The sequence below is a fragment of the Lepisosteus platostomus genome, chromosome 13, assembly GCF_059453375.1.
Source record: "Lepisosteus platostomus isolate fLepPlt1 chromosome 13, fLepPlt1.hap1, whole genome shotgun sequence".
Taxonomy (NCBI): domain Eukaryota; kingdom Metazoa; phylum Chordata; class Actinopteri; order Semionotiformes; family Lepisosteidae; genus Lepisosteus; species Lepisosteus platostomus.
The window spans coordinates 29,959,272-29,979,082 of NC_142623.1; the positions used below are offsets into that span (position 1 = coordinate 29,959,272).

The 19,811-nt window shown below is 41.6% G+C and overlaps 1 protein-coding gene and 1 long non-coding RNA gene across 3 annotated transcripts in view; one reads left to right on the forward strand and one right to left on the reverse strand.

The window, feature by feature from the left end:
• jakmip2 (janus kinase and microtubule interacting protein 2) overlaps window positions 1–10,861 on the reverse strand; it is a 36,130-nt gene extending 25,269 nt beyond the window's left edge. For both annotated transcript variants that reach the window (XM_088604073.1, XM_088604074.1), the window contains exon 1: window positions 10,716–10,861. The gene's annotated coding sequence lies outside the window, so the exon portion shown is untranslated. The remainder of the gene's footprint in view (window positions 1–10,715) is intronic.
• Window positions 10,862–10,905: 44 nt separating this feature from the next.
• On the forward strand, window positions 10,906–19,600 carry LOC148650348 (uncharacterized). The gene is made up of 3 exons (XR_015926089.1): window positions 10,906–11,047; window positions 11,990–12,212; window positions 19,036–19,600. It is a non-coding gene; the product is annotated as an uncharacterized LOC148650348 (long non-coding RNA).
• The last annotated feature ends 211 nt before the right edge of the window (window positions 19,601–19,811 follow it).

The following is a 19,811-nucleotide window of genomic DNA, read 5'->3' on the forward strand; positions in this document are numbered from 1 at the left end:
CAGGAGCCGAACTCCTAGCCTGCACTGTCCCCTGCACAGCACCAAAAATCTGAGCAACAGAAAGTTCCAACAAAATGTTGTCAAGAAAGTCTGGGTTCCATCAATGCTACAGAAGACAACGCAGAGACGCTCAGTGAAGTACCAACATCTTTTTAGCTGCAGTGAGGTCAGCCAGACAGATCTATTTCTGCTGCTGTGAAAGATCACTGTTGAAGTCACCATTTACCGAGAGTGCCAGGTGAGAGCTGGAGGAATATTCCAGTGTAGAATTTCGGACAAACACGAGACTCTCGAAATACATGTTAAAAAGCTGAAACAATGTAAGTGAATCATTCAGTGATTTTCAATTACAATACAGCTGCACTCAGCTCAAAAAAACAATTGGGTACAGTAAAATTAACCTGGTTTGCTTCTGCAGTTAATGGGTTTTTGTAAAATAATACTTTCGATTTCAGTTAATCAGATATTCAGGTTAATTTTCACTTTTTTTAAAGATAATACATAGTCCTTCACAGGCATTTTAACAACAATGTTATTGTATAAACCGCATGTCTATTTACTATTTTTAAAAACAGAATCCATTATATATTTTGTTATTAGAATACATTTTGCGAAGGTTTCTATATTTTCACTTTGAAATAATTGACAACCATGAAATTCTATGTACAGATGTAGCTCATTGGATATTATCTGTGAATTCCTTGGAAATATTTTCAAGATTTTATTGTGAGTACTCTAGGTGTTAAGCCTTAAGATGAGTAATGTCTTCAGATAAAGCAAGGTGTTGGATAGGCTGAAGAGTTAAAAGGATAATTACTACTTTTGGGGGTGTTCAGAATCTTTCTCTCTCAGACTCCTCAACTATTTATTTTTGTCTTGCAGATTTACAGATGAATTTTATAGAATAAAGTAATCAAATCTCTTAATGGGATAAAAACTTTCACAATTCACTATCATGATACTGTATTCTACTACCGTACAGTATATAGGTAATTGGGAGTGTCACATATTATATCAAAGCTCTGAAAAAAAATACATCTGTTCATTATACTGTATAATGCAGAATATGTCCATGAATATCTGAATCACTTTATTAGATTCATTATCATCATCATTACTATCATTAATCTTGATGAAACTGTTTTGTTTCTGGAGCAAATTGCTTTAAACCAGTGAATCAGTCTTTTCTGCAAATCTGTACATGTACAAAATATTTTCTGAAACTATTTTCAAAGTAGCAGAAAAACCCATCAAGACCCTCCTCCTTAACAATGTTATTGAAGTGTGGCGACCTCAAAAGACAGTAAAAAGTGAGAAATCCTTCACACTAAGGCCATATAAAACAACAGAGAAATTTTCACTTGCTTCCAGCATGGTTACCTAATTCTTCTTCTTCAGTTTATGCTTTGACTATCTTATGCTGACATCATGATCTACATTTGTCTCCTGACATGACTTCGGTCTTTATGTTTCTTACAGTGTACACCTTCTGAATGTTTCATTTCTTTTCAACAATCAGAAAAATGATTTGGGAAGGACAGGATTTGCACCTACTGTATTTGTTTTGCAGACACAAAACCAGGTTCTATCGACTTTGCACTAGCAAAACAAACAGGTACAGGTTTAGAGCAGGATTCCTTATAGATTATTGCTTAGTATTGTTAAGTCTCAGCATTCTCAAATGCTTCCGTTTTAGACCAACATAGCTCTCTATAATTTTATATAATACCTGTTTCTATAGGAAGCTATAAACCCAGTTAAATCAAGATTTGGCTGTTGCGTAGATTTGGTTTTAAGAAATTCAGTGCAATACTGTATATTTATCCTTTTGACAGTAGTTACTTGCCATGCAAGAAGACATTCAGATGCACCTACCACTTTTCTTACACTATTACGCCTTTTATTTATTACCACTGAAGCGTACCGCTATCAGAATGTTTCAGCAAAGCAAAATTACTTAGTTTATCCTGTTTAATAATTATGACAACAAACACTTTAAACCTTTTAGTTCATTTAATCTTCCAAATAATTATAAAAAAAAGAAAACAGTGCGAAAATCTTGTCAGAGAAAAACACAAAGCTTTCAAGAGAAGACTGATAATTCTCTGGGGGCAGCGTGCAGTAGCACATTGGGTGAGCCTTTGGATGTGTGACTGACATGTTGTGAGTCCAAGTCCCTGCTGTAGACATGCTGTTGTACCACTAATCGAGGTGCTGTACCCAGTTTCCCCAGTTCAACCAGCATTGCTTGGGGAATAAGCCTTGTGACAGAACTGTCTCCTATCCAGTAGTGGACTCATGTGCTTTGTAGTCTGCTTAACACTACAGAAAGGATAATCTCTGGTCTGAGGAACCACTGTGGTTCTGGTATAGACTATACCCTTTTCAGTACCCTGCAATGTTTTACAATCCTGGATAATAGTATGGAACAGCCTTCAAGGACATGAACTCCCTGGGGCAAACCAGCCAGCCATCAACATCTGCCTGTCGCTAATCTCTGAACAGACTCCTATTTAAACCCCTCAGCACTGCCCTAAATTTATCAGGATTATGTTATTACAGGATGGAGGCTGGAAACGCACAGATTTTATAGTAATATAGGAACAGGCAAAGGTTAATTCCATGCAAAATCATTCACAAAAAGCATAAAGAAAAAACAAATTCTGGATATTGAGAAAGGTGCCATTAGAAAGCTACTCATTCGTGACAAGTGTCACGACACAAATGACAGCATGGTACGCATAAACTCAAACACAAAGAAACAATTCAGAGACACAAATTAACTGAGCATGTCTTTGGAAGAGGACACTACAGCACCTGGAGAAAACTGACAAGGACACAGGGGGAATATGCAAATATGCAAACTCCATACAGAAAGCATCCCAGTCCGCAGTCAGACCCAGGACCCTGTGAAGCTTTGAAGGAGCGGTGATGCTATACACCATGCCACTTTGTACTCTGTGACTTAATATTTTAGTTTTTTTATGTTGAACTACCTAACATAGAGGCAGCTCGCCAGTCAGAGTAGCTGCCTCGCATCCATAAGCCCTTGGATTTGAATCCAGGCCAGGAAGCTTTTCTCTGTGAGGTTTTAAGATCTCCTTTTGTTTATGTGTGTTTTTTCACTGGGCACTCAAATGCAAATTGGCTAATTTAAATGACCCACTCCAACAGAACGTTTAGAGTAGCTGTGCTACAAAACAGATACATTTTAAAATCTGCTGGTTTAAAAAAATGAAAAAAATGCTGATTTGAGAAATGCTTTACAGGTAAATTACACAAATTAAAGAAACCACTTGAATTGGATATCTGCTGCAATAGATTTGAAATAGCATTAAAAACCTACTGAGTATTCAAAGTTAGGGATGGAAATAAGTAGTAGTATGTTGTTTTTCTATATGCACATTATTTGTGCTTACATTGAATTACCAAGATGGGGCATCTATGAAAAAACTCTTTGGGTAGACTTTGGATTCTTTGGGTAGACTGATTAGCACCAGTATTCCCTAGAGACAATCACTAAAGGAAAATTCTCAAGAAACATGGTATGAGGATGAATATACAGTACATAATGATTCTTGGAATTCTAAATATTTTTAAAGAATGTACATTCTTTACCAAATTAAGAAGAATTCTTGCATGTGCTATGAGGCCCTTACATGTGCTGTGAATCCAACTGTAATTAGCCTCTCTACTGTCAATCCTAATTGACAAAAAAACACAGACCTAAGCTAGCAGTGCAGGTCTTCTGGGAGTTCGATCTCCCAGTGGTTACAATCTCCATAGCTACAATTAATGGTTCTGTAGAGAGACTGATGGGAAGTGAAAAAGTGAAAAACCTTTAGCCTGGGGGTCTAAACAGTGCTGGGTACAGGATACAATCCAATCTAACCCCACAGCTTCATAACCACTGAAGATAAAGATTCAGAAATGCCAAGGAGTAATTAAATCCATGTTCCCGCTGTGATTAATTACAATTACAATTACAATTAATTACACATTAATTTTTCATGTGACACAAGCAAATTGCATGGCATCAACTGCGGTAGAGCACATGGAGTTTAAACACAGTCTGTAGCTACGTATAGCTAGAACAGCTACCATGTCCCCTCATCGACGGCACCAATGCCTGCAAGCTCTTTTGGGGCTGCAGGGGTCACTGTGCTGTGGAAAACTGTAAGATCCCTGGCCAACTAACCCCAACCTGCCCTTGGCAGTGCTCAGCCAATTGAGCGGCACCAAAAGGGGAATCCCAGCCACAGATGGCTGCTGGCATAACGCAGACTCAAACCGAGATCTCCACCAGTGCTGGGTTGAGCCACTCAAGAGGTCCTTCTGCAGATTTAACTTAATCTGGCTCTAAATACAAAAGATTATGGCCTACACTTCAACCAGCACACCGATTTCAGACCTCAATTTCAAATGTTTGTAGTTCCGTGCTTAAACCTAATGGAATCCCACCAGTGAAGCGTGTGTTGAAGCACTCTTTTATTCCAGCCTAAAGTGGTGGTCAAGAACAGACAGAAACAGCAACAAAGATGGCACAACATCTTGTCCCCACAGTCAGAACTATAAACATAAGCATTCCAAGCTATATACTGTAACAATGCAAGAGATTTTAAAGCTTTTGTGGATTCAGCCACAAATCAACAAGAATTTCACTTTGCACCGCAATAATCTGCACGGTGCTGCAAAGTGGTGGAGTAGTCAGCATTGCTGCCTCACAGCGCTGGGGCCCTGGGTTCAATTTTTGGGGTGCTATCTGTATGCAATTTGTATGTTCTCCCTGTGTTCACATGGGATTCTTCCAGGTGCTCCAGTTTCTGTCAACAGCCCAGAAATATCTATTGGTTTCTGGGAAACTGGCCCTGGTGTGAATATGCTCTTGTCTGAGTGTCCCCTGAGATGGACTGGCGTCTTGTCCAGGTTGTATCCTACCTTGCGCCCACTGCTTGACGGGTTAGAAACTAGCTTCCCAATAACCCTGAACTGGAAGAAGCATTTAAAAGATGGGCAAATTATAAACAACCTTAGAGATTCAGTGGTGTGAAAACGTAAGTACACCCCATGAAAAGGTTTGTCTTTTTTTACATGTTTGGACAAAAGGATATTTGATTGTCATTTCAACAATACCGATAGATAATTTTAATCTAATTTTAAAACATAACATTGAAAATGCACATTTTGCACTCATTTGTACTATTTAAATCAACAGAAATGCAATTTCCTTGTGCAGAAAAAGTTAGTACACCCCTACCTTTATCATTGCATCAGATGCCTAAATTAGAATCAGGTACACCAAAACAGGTGCAAATGATTAGAACATCAATAGAGAGTAGCTTGGAGGGCACTGCCTTCTTTAAACATCACAAACCTGTTGTCTGGTTTGGTCTTAGCAATTGAGGTGTGTGGCTACATCATTTCAAGATCAAAAGAGCTCTCTCAGGCCCTCAGAAGAAAGATTGTTGATGCCTATGACTCTGGGAAGGGTTTTAAAGCCATTTCCAAACAATTTGTAATCAATTACTCCACTGTCCGAAAGATCATCTACAAATGAAGAAAATTTAAAACCACTGGCAATCTATCCAGGACAGGTTGTCCCACCAAATTGAGCCCAAGAGCTGACCGAAAGATGCTGCAGTATGTCTCCAAGAACCCCAGAATAACATCCAGGGATTTACAGGCAAGTCTTGCCTCAGTCAATGTCAAAGTGCATGAGTCAACCATACGAAAGAGACTGCAGAACTTTGCCCTACATGCAAGGTCAGGAAGGAAGAAGCCTCTTCTCTATAGAATATAGATGATTGACTGAAGTTTGCCAGACAACAGCTAGGTGAAGATCAGAACTATTGGAACAATGTGCTCTGGACGGATGAGACAAAGGCAGAGCAGTTTGTCCACAATGACAATTGTCATGTTTGGTGAAAACCAAAAACTGCCTTTGACCAAAAGAACCTCATACCAACTGCAAATCATGGTGGTGGAAGCATTATGATTTGGGGCTGCTTTTCTGCCTCAGGGTCTGGACATTTTGCCATCATAGAGTCAACCATGAATTCCATATCGCACCAGAGAGTACTTGAGGAGAATGTGAGGCCACCTGTCTGTCACGGATGTCGGAAGGGACGAACCGTGGAATGGGAGGAGAGCGGAAAAAGACCCTATGCGTAGCGGTGAGACGGGAGTTAGCCCAGGCTCAGCTGTTCAGGAGTAGCCGTATAGAAACCTATGCCCTCAGGCCATGGACTGGAGTGACCTGGTGCTAGGCGAGTCTCAGGACATCTGAACCCCAATGCTGAGCGAGGAGCGTAGCAGAAAAAGGAAGTAAATAGGCTACACAACAAGACACACCAGAAAGACATGAATAATCACAGGGAACTAGGAACAGGACAGAAGAAGAGCACCCTCTAGGTGTACTGGGCGTGACACTGTCAAAAGGCTGAAGCTGAACCTTAAGTGGACGTTGCAACAAGACAATGACCCAAAACACTCAAGCAAATCCACAAAGGAATGGCTCAAAAAGAAGATAGGGAGGGTTATGGAATGGCCAGGTCAAAGCCCAGATCTTAACCCCATAGAAAGGCTGTGAAGGGACTTGAAGCGGGCAGTACATGCAAGAAAGCCCTCAAACATCACACAGTTAAAGGAGTTTATAAGGAGGAGTGGGCAAAAATGTCTCCAAGTCGATGTAGGAGACTGATAGACAATTACAAGAAATACCTACAAGAAGTGATTTCTTCCAAAGGGGGCAACACCAGCTATCGAACCTAGGGGGTGTACTTATTTTTTTCCACAGCAGACAATTGCATTTCTGACTTTTTGTTTGTTGAATAAATGATTGAAAATAATCATTTTCATTGTTATTTGTTAAATTAGATCACCTTGATCTATCAATATTGTTGAAATGAAGATCAAATATCCATACATGCAAATATGTTGAAAATCACACACATTTTCATGGGGCGTACTTACTTTTTCACAGCACTGTAACCTCTGGGTGCTCTGGTTTCCTCCCACAGCCCACCAACATACAGTTATGTTAATTGGTTTCTGGGAAAAATTGCCCCTAGGTGTGAGTGTGTCCATATCTGTGTTTGTGTCTGTGTGTGCCCCGCAATGGACAGGCGCCCCATCCAGGGTGTATCTTGCCTTGCATCCGTTGCTTGCCAGGATAGGCTCTAGCTCCCCCGTAACCCTGAATTGGAAGAAGCGTTTAGAAAATGGATGGATAACTTTAGAACACAAGCGATTTCATAAAACATTAAAGTAAGCATATCCTTAAAAAGAGCGCTGGAAGGGACTGTGGGCCCTGTACAGGGACTAAGGAGGAAATCCCTGCTCCTTGAGCTCCTGCAGAGGACTGGACAACCGCAGTTTCAGAGCAGGACAAGGACAACTGCAAGTGGTAGAGTTTGGAGGGCCTCTTTCACTGTGCGAATCCAGCCCCAGCATCCACTTGCTGTGATTGATAAAGGACAATCACCCTTTTTAAGAACTTTTGTATTATATTAGAATTTCCCTGATTTGTTAGATTTGTGTACTTATTGTGAGATGTTTATTGTGAAATAAAGTTCATTTTGATATAAAAAAAATCCTTAAAAAAGAAATACATGTTTCACTTTTGAACATGAATTTAAACTAAAAGACTATTCTTACACACAATGACTAGAAGATATACCAGTACTTCAGGAAACATCTGGCCAGGTACTATTAAAGTAGGCAGCTATAAATCCTCCACATAGGGTAAGACAGAGGCTAAACTACACATGCGTATGAAAGTGCTTTATTGATAGATTTACTCCTGTCATTACTAAAATTTGGCTCCATCATTTTAAACTAAAACCATGATGCGTTGAGCAATATGAATTCTGTAATTCTCATTACGCTCCTTAAAATGTTACTGTGACTGCTGCCAGATGATTAATATTCGGCTTTAGAGTGAGTGGGTGGTTTTATATGGCACTGTGTCTCCTAGACTGGATAAGATCAGAGTGTGGCCTTTGCTAGGTAATACGGTACCTAATTTTTAAAATATTCTTTTGTCATGAGTAGCTTTGAGTGCTTCAACTATTACTACTAGATTTATGTACTGGTAACACATTCACAGCCATATACACAGTAGATTAATTAGACTATGACTACGAAGCTTATTCTATCTGTTTACTCAATGCACAGTAAATGAAACGCACATACAATAAAACTAAAAGGCAAATGAATAAGTAGATTCAACAAATTTTTCATTTATGGCTGTTAATATTTCTTTACTCTAAAAAATAATGTTGACACCATTTTGCCACCTATTATGCCTACAAATTATTTATTCTAATACACCTTTTGGAAAAAGTATTAGAATCTTCCACCACGGTACAATATATTGTACTGCAAGAGCAATAGCATCAGAACGAGACATATATCCCTCTTGGTTTACAGATATTGGCAGTCCAATCCCATGCCACTTGTCCAGCATCACAACCTCAGCTGATGGTGATCATTCTGTGTGGGACTGAAATTTATTTTCTCCCTCATCTAATAACATAAGAACTTAAAAACAAACATTAGATTGTCATGTGTGCTTGAGAGGAGGTGGCCATTCGTCCCATCTAACTCATTTGGCACTTCGGATCTCTTCCAGTTATTTCTTAAAACAAGCCAGGAATACTGTCTTTGACAGCATGGCTGGGTAGATTTTTCCACACTCCTAAAACCCTTTGGGTATAAAAGTTCTGTTTGCAGTTTTACGTATACTTCCATGTGATTTCCAGTTGTGTTGTCACTTCAGTTACAAGTAGATTAAGAGCCAGGGATTGTTCTTATCGGGGAAGGTGAGGGCATTTTGTCTCGTGCTCCTAAAACCTTCAGCTGAAAGAGTGTATCATCTGACTGAGGGTTCCTAACACTGTGGCCAGAGTGAAGCATGTCACTTAAGGTTCTCCTTCATACCCAAATGGAATAGCAAAAGAAATGAGTTTCACTCTCTCAGCTTGGCTCTCCACTATAGCTGCTGAGGGATGGGTGAACCTAATCTTGGGAGGCCAGTAAGTTTTAAAGTCTGCATTTCAGATCATAACCTACTGTATATCAGCTCATTGTTGGCTTAATGGGAACAATTTAACAGTTTCTGTCAGCTCTTCATGTGTTGGTGTTGTGAAGAGACCTATAAAGCTTGCAGACACACTGGCCCTCAAGCACCAGGCATGCCCAAGCCTGGTCATCTAACACACAGCGTGGATTCTAAAAAGGAACAAACAGCTGTGTGAAGCTGGACTGGTTTCTCAAAGGTAAGGAATATAGGGCAATATTAACATGAATATAAAAAAAACTGAAGCACATACAATAAAGTACATGACAGCAAATGTGACAGCAGGATATCAAGATGGACTCACAGAGCCAGTGTGGCTGACCACAGATGAACTGACACCTGAAACTCACATTTTTTTTAATTATTGGTTAAAGACAAACTTCCACCTTTATATTTCTAACACTGGCATCCATATGATGTGTATTTGCATGGTATACTACTGTTGAATGTAAAATTAACAAATAGCAAAGTTAAAGTTATTACTTAGCTAAGAAAGAAGCAACTGCTTTTGGAGAATTCAACACAAAGTGTGTCAGGGAAAAAGATCATGAATCTGCACCAAAGTAAATAAAAATGGGGCGACTTTAATGGCCTGTTCTAAAATTACACTAGAAATACCATAACAGTAAACACAAGCACTTCATAGTTTCTACCATGTCTTATATTACAATACCATTTGATTGAATGTCCTCTATTTCCATTTGCTTTCATACTGTATATCAGATTTTAGAATGATCCTAACAATAGTATCTAACAAATAGATCGCAAAAGTCAAAATTGACATAAATCTGGACTGGAGAAGAAAGTAAAGCATCCAAACAAACTGCACACAGCCATTGTAGAATAGATGACATTTACTGAAACCTTATTTCTCCAGTCTACTGAATTGTTACCGACAATGTGCCTAAATAAATGAGCCTTATCACAATTCTTAGTGAAATATATATGGTTGCATAAATTGGCACAATTAAGAGAAGCCCCACTGTAATTAGGAGGATGGAAGAATTGACTCCATATAGTCGCTTCATCAACCCCTATTACAGTACCTTTGCACAACTGGGAGGAAAGCCTCAAACATAAACAATGAAATACCGGTACTCAACAATTCAAATTAAATTAGGTAGCTGCCTACCCTAAGAGCATGTGGAACTCAATATTTAATAATAAATACTGTTCCCGCTTTTAAATGGCCTGTGTAGTACACTATTTCATTTTAAAACCAGCATCAGAAATGACCACCAAAGATGCACTTGTCGTTACCCAAAGGCTGATCTCAGCCTACTGCACAGGCCAAGCCTAGCCACATGAACGCTTAAACCAAACACACGTCTGTGTCATGACGATCGAATACTGTATTCTTTCTTAGTGCATGAAACGAAAAACAAAGCACCAGTGCCCGGAATTAAGAAATACAAAACAAAAGATTACCGTTACTCGCTAATACATGACAACACAAATGAATCGGGTGGAAAAAAAATCCTCTATCCTATTATGACACGACGCCGGCTGTAAATACCTCTCCATTTCCACTGTACAGAGCATCACATCCCTGTTTTAATTCTGAACTGATGTAACGCTGATTCAAAACGTCAGATGCGGGTGTAAACAAATAACTAGAAAACGATACAATTCTTACCGTTTTATTAACCTCCAGAATGAATTAAGGCCTAGAATCCTTAAAGCTCTACCCATGGCTTTGATTTTTCTCCTTTCCCCCTGCACATCATCAGCAGCAGCTGTACCACAGCGCGATGAGGACGATGATGCTGTAAAAAAACTCCGCCCTCCTCCTGTCTGTCAGTATGAGCTCATTGAATTTGCCAAGAAAACTGCAGTCTCCTTTTTTATCCCTCTTCTTGTTTTTTTTTATCCGTTTTACTTTCTCCACTCTTTTCACTTTCCCCTCTCGTGGAGTGCACACCACTGTCACAGACCGCACAACGGGAAACGAGCAGACGCTCACAGAAGGTACGATCGGAAATAATATTAAGCCGCACGACATTGTAGCTCATAGTACTGTACAATATACAGTATGTACTGTAGAGGAGAATCCCTTTTACAGCTCCTGGTTAAACGTTTCAGTCACAGCACTGTCGCCACTTAAGTATTTATTTCGCCGTTTTCTTTTAAATAAATGAACATATTAAGAGATTGTTTCAAACTAGCGTTATTAACATTTAAGCATTGTGAAGCAAAACGGTAAAGCACAGTGAGGTGGACACAGAGCGCCAACGGGGGTGGGGAAGGTGGAGCAGCGCCTGGGAGTGGGAGTACCGCACATAAAACACAAGTCAGGGCACCAGTAACTGAGGAACCGGCTCCTTCTCTCCCGCGGCGCACTGTTCCTTTCTAACATCTCAACAACGAAGCTTTCCATAGTAATCCGAGTGGTGTATCGGTCTCTCTTTAGGCTGTTTTGATTTTAAGATCACCAGTATGTAGCTGGTGACAGTGCCAGGTTCTGTACAAGCAAAAATCAAATCGTAAATATTGTAGCTGTTAAAATATTGTAGCGGTCAGCCAGTCAGACAGGGAGAGTCTGAGGTGGTGTCACGCCCTCTGCGGCCAGAGGGCGCTCTTACTCTATCCAATTCTAATATAATACAAAAGTTCTTAAAAAGGGTGATTGTCCTTTATCAATCACAGCAAGTGGATGCTGGGGCTGGATTCGCACAGTGAAAGAGGCCCTCCATACTCTACCACTTGCAGTTGTCCTTGTCCTGCTCTGAAACTGCGGTTGTCCAGTCCTCTGCAGGAGCTCAAGGAGCAGGGATTTCCTCCTTAGTCCCTGTACAGGGCCCACAGTCCCTTCCAGCGCTCTTTTTAAGGATATGCTTACTTTAATGTTTTATGAAATCGCTTGTGTTCTAATGTTATCCATCCATTTTCTAAACGCTTCTTCCAATTCAGGGTTACGGGGGAGCTAGAGCCTATCCTGGCAAGCAACGGATGCAAGGCAAGATACACCCTGGATGGGGCGCCTGTCCATTGCGGGGCACACACAGACACAAACACAGATATGGACACACTCACACCTAGGGGCAATTTTTCCCAGAAACCAATTAACATAACTGTATGTTGGTGGGCTGTGGGAGGAAACCAGAGCACCCAGAGGTTACAGTGCTGTGAAAAAGTAAGTACGCCCCATGAAAATGTGTGTGATTTTCAACATATTTGCATGTATGGATATTTGATCTTCATTTCAACAATATTGATAGATCAAGGTGATCTAATTTAACAAATAACAATGAAAATGATTATTTTCAATCATTTATTCAACAAACAAAAAGTCAGAAATGCAATTGTCTGCTGTGGGAAAAAATAAGTACACCCCCTAGGTTCGATAGCTGGTGTTGCCCCCTTTGGAAGAAATCACTTCTTGTAGGTATTTCTTGTAATTGTCTATCAGTCTCCTACATCGACTTGGAGACATTTTTGCCCACTCCTCCTTATAAACTCCTTTAACTGTGTGATGTTTGAGGGCTTTCTTGCATGTACTGCCCGCTTCAAGTCCCTTCACAGCATTTCTATGGGGTTAAGATCTGGGCTTTAATAATAATAATAATAATTGCTTACACTTATATAGCGCTTTTTCTGGACACTCCACTCAAAGCGCTTTACAGGTAATGGGGACTCCCCTCCACCACCACCAATGTGCAGCATCCACCTGGATGATGCGACGGCAGCCATAGTGCGCCAGAAAGCTCACCACACATCAGCTATCAGTGGGGAGGAGAGCAGAGTAATGTAGCCAATTCATAGAGGGAGATTATTAGGAGGCCATGATTAGTAAGGGCCAATTGGAAATTTGGCCAGGACACCGGGGTTACACCCCTACTCTTTTCGAGAAGCGCCCTGGGATTTTTAATGACCACAGAGAGTCAGGACCTCGGTTTTACGTCTCATCCGAAGGACGGCGCCTGTTTACAGTATAGTGTCCCCGTCACTATACTGGGGCATTAGGACACACATGGACCGCAGGGTGAGCGCCCCCCGCTGGCCCCACTAACACCTCTTCCAGCAGCAACCTTAGTTTTTCCCAGGAGGTCTCCCATCCAGGTACTGACCAGGCTCACACCTGCTTAGCTTCAGTGGGTTGCCAGTTGTGAGTTGCAGGGTGATATGGCTGCTGGCTGTCTTTGACCTGGCCATTCCATAACCCTCCCTTTCTTCTTTTTGAGCCATTCCTTTGTGGATTTGCTTGAGTGTTTTGGGTCATTGTTGCAACGTCCACTTAAGGTTCAGCTTCAGCCTTTTGACAGTGTCATGCCCAGTACACCTAGAGGGCGCTCTTCTGCTCTGCTCCTCGCTCGGCATTGGGGTTCAGATGTCCCGAGACTCGCCTAGCACCAGGTCGCTCCAGTCCATGGCCTGAGGGCATTGGTTTCTATATGACTCCTGAACTGCTGAGCCCGGGCTAATCCCCCGTTCTGCTGCTATGCATATGGGTCTTTTTCTGCTCTCCTGCCTCTCCACGGTTCATCCCTTCCGACATCCGTGACAGAGTGCTGAGCCTCCTACTTACCCCTCAAGCGGCGCTTTTTGTTTTTCCGCAGTTTTATTTCTCTTGCATATTTTTCCTCTCAGCTCTCCTATTCTAGTCACGGGATGCTTTTTCCGACTCCTGTGCCTGTGAGCGGGCTGTGGCCTGGCTTTCCTCGGGTTGTCATTCCGGCATCCGTGATGGAATGTTGAGCTGGCCCTCCTATCCTCATTGCTGGATATCACTCCGGTCATCCATGCCTGTGAGCGTGCTGTGTGCCTGGCTTTCCACGGGTTGTCCACAACGAAATCAGCGATAGGGTGGTGAGCCTTTTTTCCTCTCCCATTCTAATTGCTGGATATCACCTTCCTGACATCCGTGCCTGTGAGCGGGCTGTGGCCTGGCTTTCCTTGAGTTGTCTTCTGCCGATATTGGCGTTAGTCTGGTGAGCCTTTTTTGCCATTCCTCTATTCTTATTGCTGGATATCACTCTAGTCATCCGTGCCTGTTAGCGGGCCGTGTGCCTGGCTTTCTTCGGGTTGTCCACTCCGATATCATTGATAGAATGGGAATGTGCCTATTGCCCAGTCTGTGGTATTTTTCCCGGGTTTTTGTGTTTTTATTCTTGTTTCTTGCTTGGTATTTTGATTTTTCACTTCCTGGTTTCCCCTTCTCTCTGGTCCCCCTGTCATGTGTGTCTTGGAACTTTTGGTTCCTATCTGTTTTTTGTGGTTTGTTTCCCTGGTCTCCAAGGTTTATCTGTGTTGTGGTTTGTGCTTGTGTAATTGTCTTTTTTGTTTTAAGTCTCCGGAGCCCTACCTGACCCCCCTTCCTCTACCCAATAAAGGTTTATACCCTGAAGGAGGGGGCAGCTCTCAGCCGTGGACTCCTGGAGGTTTCCTTTCAGTTAAATTAGGTTTTTTCTCCCCCGTGCTGTGCAGCTCATTTATTTGTATGGGCGTCAGGAGCCACCCATGAAGGGGGGGGGTACTGTCACGCCCTCTGCAGCCAGAGGGCGCTTCTACTCTATCCTGTCCCTAGTTTCCTGTGCTTTGCTGTCCTTCTGGTGTCTCTCTCTCTGGGGGTCACTCATTCACCTTTGCTCAGCATTGACATTCGGATGTCCTGAGACCCGCCTAGCATTCAGGTCGCCCTACGTCCGCTGCTTGAGGGCATTGGTTTCTATACCACTCCTGAACTGCTGAGCCTGGGCTAATCCCCCGTTCCGCAGCTACGCATATGGGTCTTTTTCCGCTCTCCTGCCTCTCCATGGTTCATCCCTTCCGACATCTGTGACAGGTGGGTACTTCCTTGAAATGGATCAGTTGTACTCCAGACCCCTGCGGGCAAATCCAGAAAGGAAATCGGCAGTAATTTAATCTCTGCTTCTGACAACCTTCGTGATTACAATTTATGGCTTTTAAAATAATAAGGTTTAATAGGTGTCTGTTCACCGTCTTAACTTTGGACCTCTGGTCAGGATTAATGCTCCAGCATTCCCTTTTTTTAAGTTAGGACTAGTTCTTTTCTTACTTTAACTTAATATTTATTCCATTTGGACTGCATTTCTATTGCAGCTGCTGTGGAACTCTTGAGAACGATGAGTTTGTCAAGGTGACGTCAGATTAAGGTGACCTAATTGCACCCCACAGCTGAAAGAAGCCAAATGTTGGGGAAATGGTCAGATGGTCAGGAGAGAGCGAGGGCACCAGGCCTGGGGCTTTTAGACTGCAGATGCTCCTGAGCCACTGGTAGACAGATACACCAACCTGGAGGCCCTGGGAGAAGCACACGGAACAGGCAGGGTGGCTTGAGTTTGAACAGCTGCTTCTTCAGGCCTGCCTGCTGGGAAAGCACGGTGACCTTTTAGGCAGATTGCAGCTCCAGTTGTGGAAGGTGCAGAAAGCAGAGACTAAACATTGCCGGGGCTCAGGTGCAGCAGACAGAGTCCCTGCTGCTGCTGTTAGCAGTGTGGAGGACCTTAACTGTCCCCAAAGCCAGAGGAGGCCTGTTCTGACCATTACCCAAGGTTTGACTCCCTGCAAGGACATAGTGCAGACTGTGCCTTTGTTAGGGTGAAGGTTGATCCTAAAGGACTTGAGTGACCTGACATGGTGTCACAAATTCTGGCTGCCCCCCATCAGGGATCCCTGCAGTATCTGTAGTACAGTAGGTGGGAGGTTCAGCTGGACCTGAAGATTCGCAAGCTGCAGCTGGGAGAGTTAGCCTGCCCTCCCCCTTGCACAGACAAATCACAGACACAAGATAGCAGATGCTCAGATGCACATGTTGGGGTTTGGAGAAAGGGTTCAGTACCTCTCCAAGAACATTGATTAAAAATCAGAATCAGACATTTCCACATGAATCCTTACTCCAAATGTTATGTGCAGAGAAAACGCAAGGCCTTCTTAAAATATGTGTTTTGTCCTGAGAATTTAACTTGCCGCATTTTAACATGTATCAACAAACATTAGAACACTGCATCAACAAACCCTGAAAGAGAGGAATTTTTGTACTTTTGGTATTCTTTCTTCTCCTTAAGAAACACCCTGGAATAAAGCAGGATATTGGAATAAAATGATACTTGTAGGGATTCACAGAATGTTTTTCAGGCAACAAAAGCTGGAACTGACCCTTAAGCTCTAGACATAGTGAATGGACTCACCGACAGGCTTTCCTGTTTCCTTCCTCTCTTCCATTACTGACCAGCCTGGGCTGATTAAGCCCCGACGGCCTGTAATCAATTATTCTAGCATCAGTTCACCTCCTTTCCCTTTTCACTCTACCTCTGTCCTAGAGCGCTTATGGCCCAGTCAGTTGGGTCCCTTCTGGTGTTCCGCCACTCTCCGGTTTCATGCACTTGGGTTCTGACAAATCATAACCCGCGCAGATGCATCTGAAACCATCGTTCCAAAGGCTTGCCAAAGGTAAAACAGTATTGAGCAGGAAGTAAAATACTCCACCAGTTTCTTTGATCAAGCGGGTAATGGCAGGGAATGGTCATACCTGTCCCTCTTCAAAGTCATGTCTTTCTGAATGTTTACATACACAAATATGTAGTCAACACATTCTGGTAATGTAATTTTAACTCAACTCAGGTACTGTCATGTGCCTCAGGCTAAGTGTTTTCAAATTTCAAGGAACAATATTAACCTACAAACCTACAGTATGTGCTATTTAAAATGTAAATAACTCTTCAATGCTCAGCAATTGATATATATATATGAAAATAATGCCGTTTCATTGTCCATAAGTATATACAAGTAGGATTATATGCATTTTTTTCTTTAAATTTTGTTCTGTTTCCTCACATTTACCTCTGTAAATCTTTTCAGGGCAACATCATAATGTTTGTGTTGTGCATTGTTCAAACTGTGTTGCTCTTTATCGAAGGAAAGCAATAACAAAAAATAATCAATTTAGTGGAGTATAAATGATCATTTATTGTTGAACTTAGAGATGATTGCATTCTTTGAAAAATAATGAAATACATATATCTAATCTTATCCTTGGCACACAATTTAAGCGTGCAAGAACACAGCTCCAGTCAATTCTTTCTAACAGGTTCCTAAAGAATTCAAGTTTATGAAATATGTGCAGAAGAGCAGGATAGATTCTTCCAAATACTGTATGTGTATTGCATCCATAATAAATTCATGTTAGATATAAATTTATGAATGTAAAATTGGATTAGGATTATATGCAGATAATCAAATTAGTTGGGTATAAATGATCCGCTATTATTAACCATAGAGATAATTAAATTAGATAAATCAGTAAGTAGATTAGATACAATGCAAGAATGAATATGCCATTTGAAGTGCTGCGTATACTTTCAGATACAGAAAAACTGCTTTTTAACCTTACTAAATTACACAGGAGAAATCACAGGATGTAAATTTTTGTGATGTGAGCTTTTGAGGAAAAAACACCTTTACTCTGTAATACATTATAAGCAAACGTTATATTGTTTGAGAACAAATTCTTCAGAAATAAATAAAAATGTGTGAATGGTTGTGTGCCCAGGCCTGAGAATTCTGGTGGACATTTGGGTCTGGGTAGGTTGAATGGGAGCTAACAAGTGCACAAGTCAAATACAGGCTTGGTGTCAGGTGTTGGGAGTCTTGACGTTCAAAAAGCTTCCCCCCAACCCCTAATCGTTTATCACCGCCCCCATGAAGAAATCCATCAATACGGGTGCACCTGTACAGACTGGTTGTTGAAATAGGAGTACGCCCAAGGTGACCTTCATCACTGTTCATTTCTGTTTGATCACCTGTTGTACATACTGTACATCAGGCTCTTTAATTTAAACTCTCTTAAGGAAAAGAGAGTGGGCTTCAGCTGTGGCGCTGGAATGTGGCAAGGGAAAAGAAAAGGTTAAAAAGAATAAGTAGCCCAGACAGTCTGAAAAACAAAAGGTGAGAGAGAGGAAAATACCCTAAAGGTTAGGAGAAAAGGCTGCTCCAGAGAGAGAAGCCAGAAAAGCAGTAGGAAAGAGGGCAACCGGAGAAAAAGCCAGGGAAAAGGCCAGGACTCTCTACAAAACTGTGATGGGGCTGCTAGGCTGAGGGTAGGATGAGTGCATGAGGAGAGCCCTGCGGCCCTGGACGAGGGAAGCTGCCTCCTGAAATGGGATGAAACTGCAGGAGAGGGAGGCCAGCGGGAAGAGTCCAGGGTTCCAAGGTGGAGGCCAAGAGCTGGCGTGCAACCTGGAGTGCGGAGCAAAAGTGCAGGCGCGAAGCTTGAACCGCTGTGCAAAGGGAAGCAAAGGCTTGAAACGCAGGCTGATTCAGTGGAGAAATGGGGAGAGAGTGGAGGCGGTACTGGAGCCGGGAAGAAACCGAGGTGAAATGAATAGTGCCAAAGTACCATCAAAGCGGCACCTTGGCATTAAATAGAAAACTGGGAATTGACTAATGGATTGAATAAATACTAATTAGGATGGATCACCCGAAGGAGATAAGGTGAGATCCGCAAGCCGCAGAAAACCGTGAGCCCTTGTGAAAATGTGACAGTTTCAGAAGGACGCTGCAGGACAGTGGTCATGACGGCCTACCTGTCGGGAGGAGTGGAAGTATGATGATGTGGAGAGAAATCCCCTTTAACACTAGATTGTCCATCCATCCATTTTCTAACCATTTTATACAATACGTGGGGGAGCCAGAGCCTGTCCTGGCAAGCAGTGGGCACAAGGCAGAATACACCTTGGGTGGAATACCAGTCCATTGTAGGGCACATACAAACTGCATGCAGACAGAACCCTGGTGTTAAACCCAAGATCCCAGTGCAGCAAAGCAGCAATGCTAACTACTGTGCCATATTTACAAAAGATTCTCTTTTGTACAAATTGAAGGGTATCTTTATTTCTCAGCACTTATACTGATGAAACTTTTGAATCAACAGTTTTGGTTGCTTGTCTTTTTTTGTGTTTGTAAAGAAATAGCTAACCAATACCATCTCTATTCTTTAGACAGATGGATAGCTCCCTCTGGCGGCCAATTAGAAGTTTTGTCTTTTCCTCTGAAGACAGTACTCTATTCAAGAGTCATGTTGTCCTGATCTTCATCATTATGGTACACAGTTAACACTTCTCAAATAAGTGATAAACTTGTCTGTCTAAAGATTAAACCTAAACTGTAGGTTGATATGTTTGAATGAAGCTTGACTTTTTTTAATTTCTGTGTACAGGCATTTCTAAAGGGGCATAAAACAACAAAAGCTTCTAATATTTGTTTTTTACCTGCCCTGTTTTTTTAAGAAAATTAATTTCAGTATCTACAAGAACTGTAATTAGAGGAATGTGCACATATACTGTACCTCCATCTCCGCTGTGGTTTTCATTACTGCACACACAATACACATTTATCTCATATCAGGAGTACTTGTACTTCATATGGGCCACACATGCCATAAATTATTAAAATACTAATTACAACCATTACATTGTATGACATACTTGCAATTTTCTGTGTTTATTTTATGACACTGCAATTAGCAGTCACTGTGTCTTTACTAGATAACAATTTAGGCAAATCTACCACTTTCTGAGTATGGAAATGTTTTAAGCATTATTAGCTTTAATGTTTTAAAATATAATGGATGTATATTTTCACCGTTATTTTAATAATGTTGTTGTTCAATAACCGGTGGATATACTGCATGAAAACCTGTGTGTTTTTCTCCTTGTTTTTCGCTACAACAAAGGCTTTTTAACTTGGTAGCCTTCCCTTTTACCTTGATTTCTTA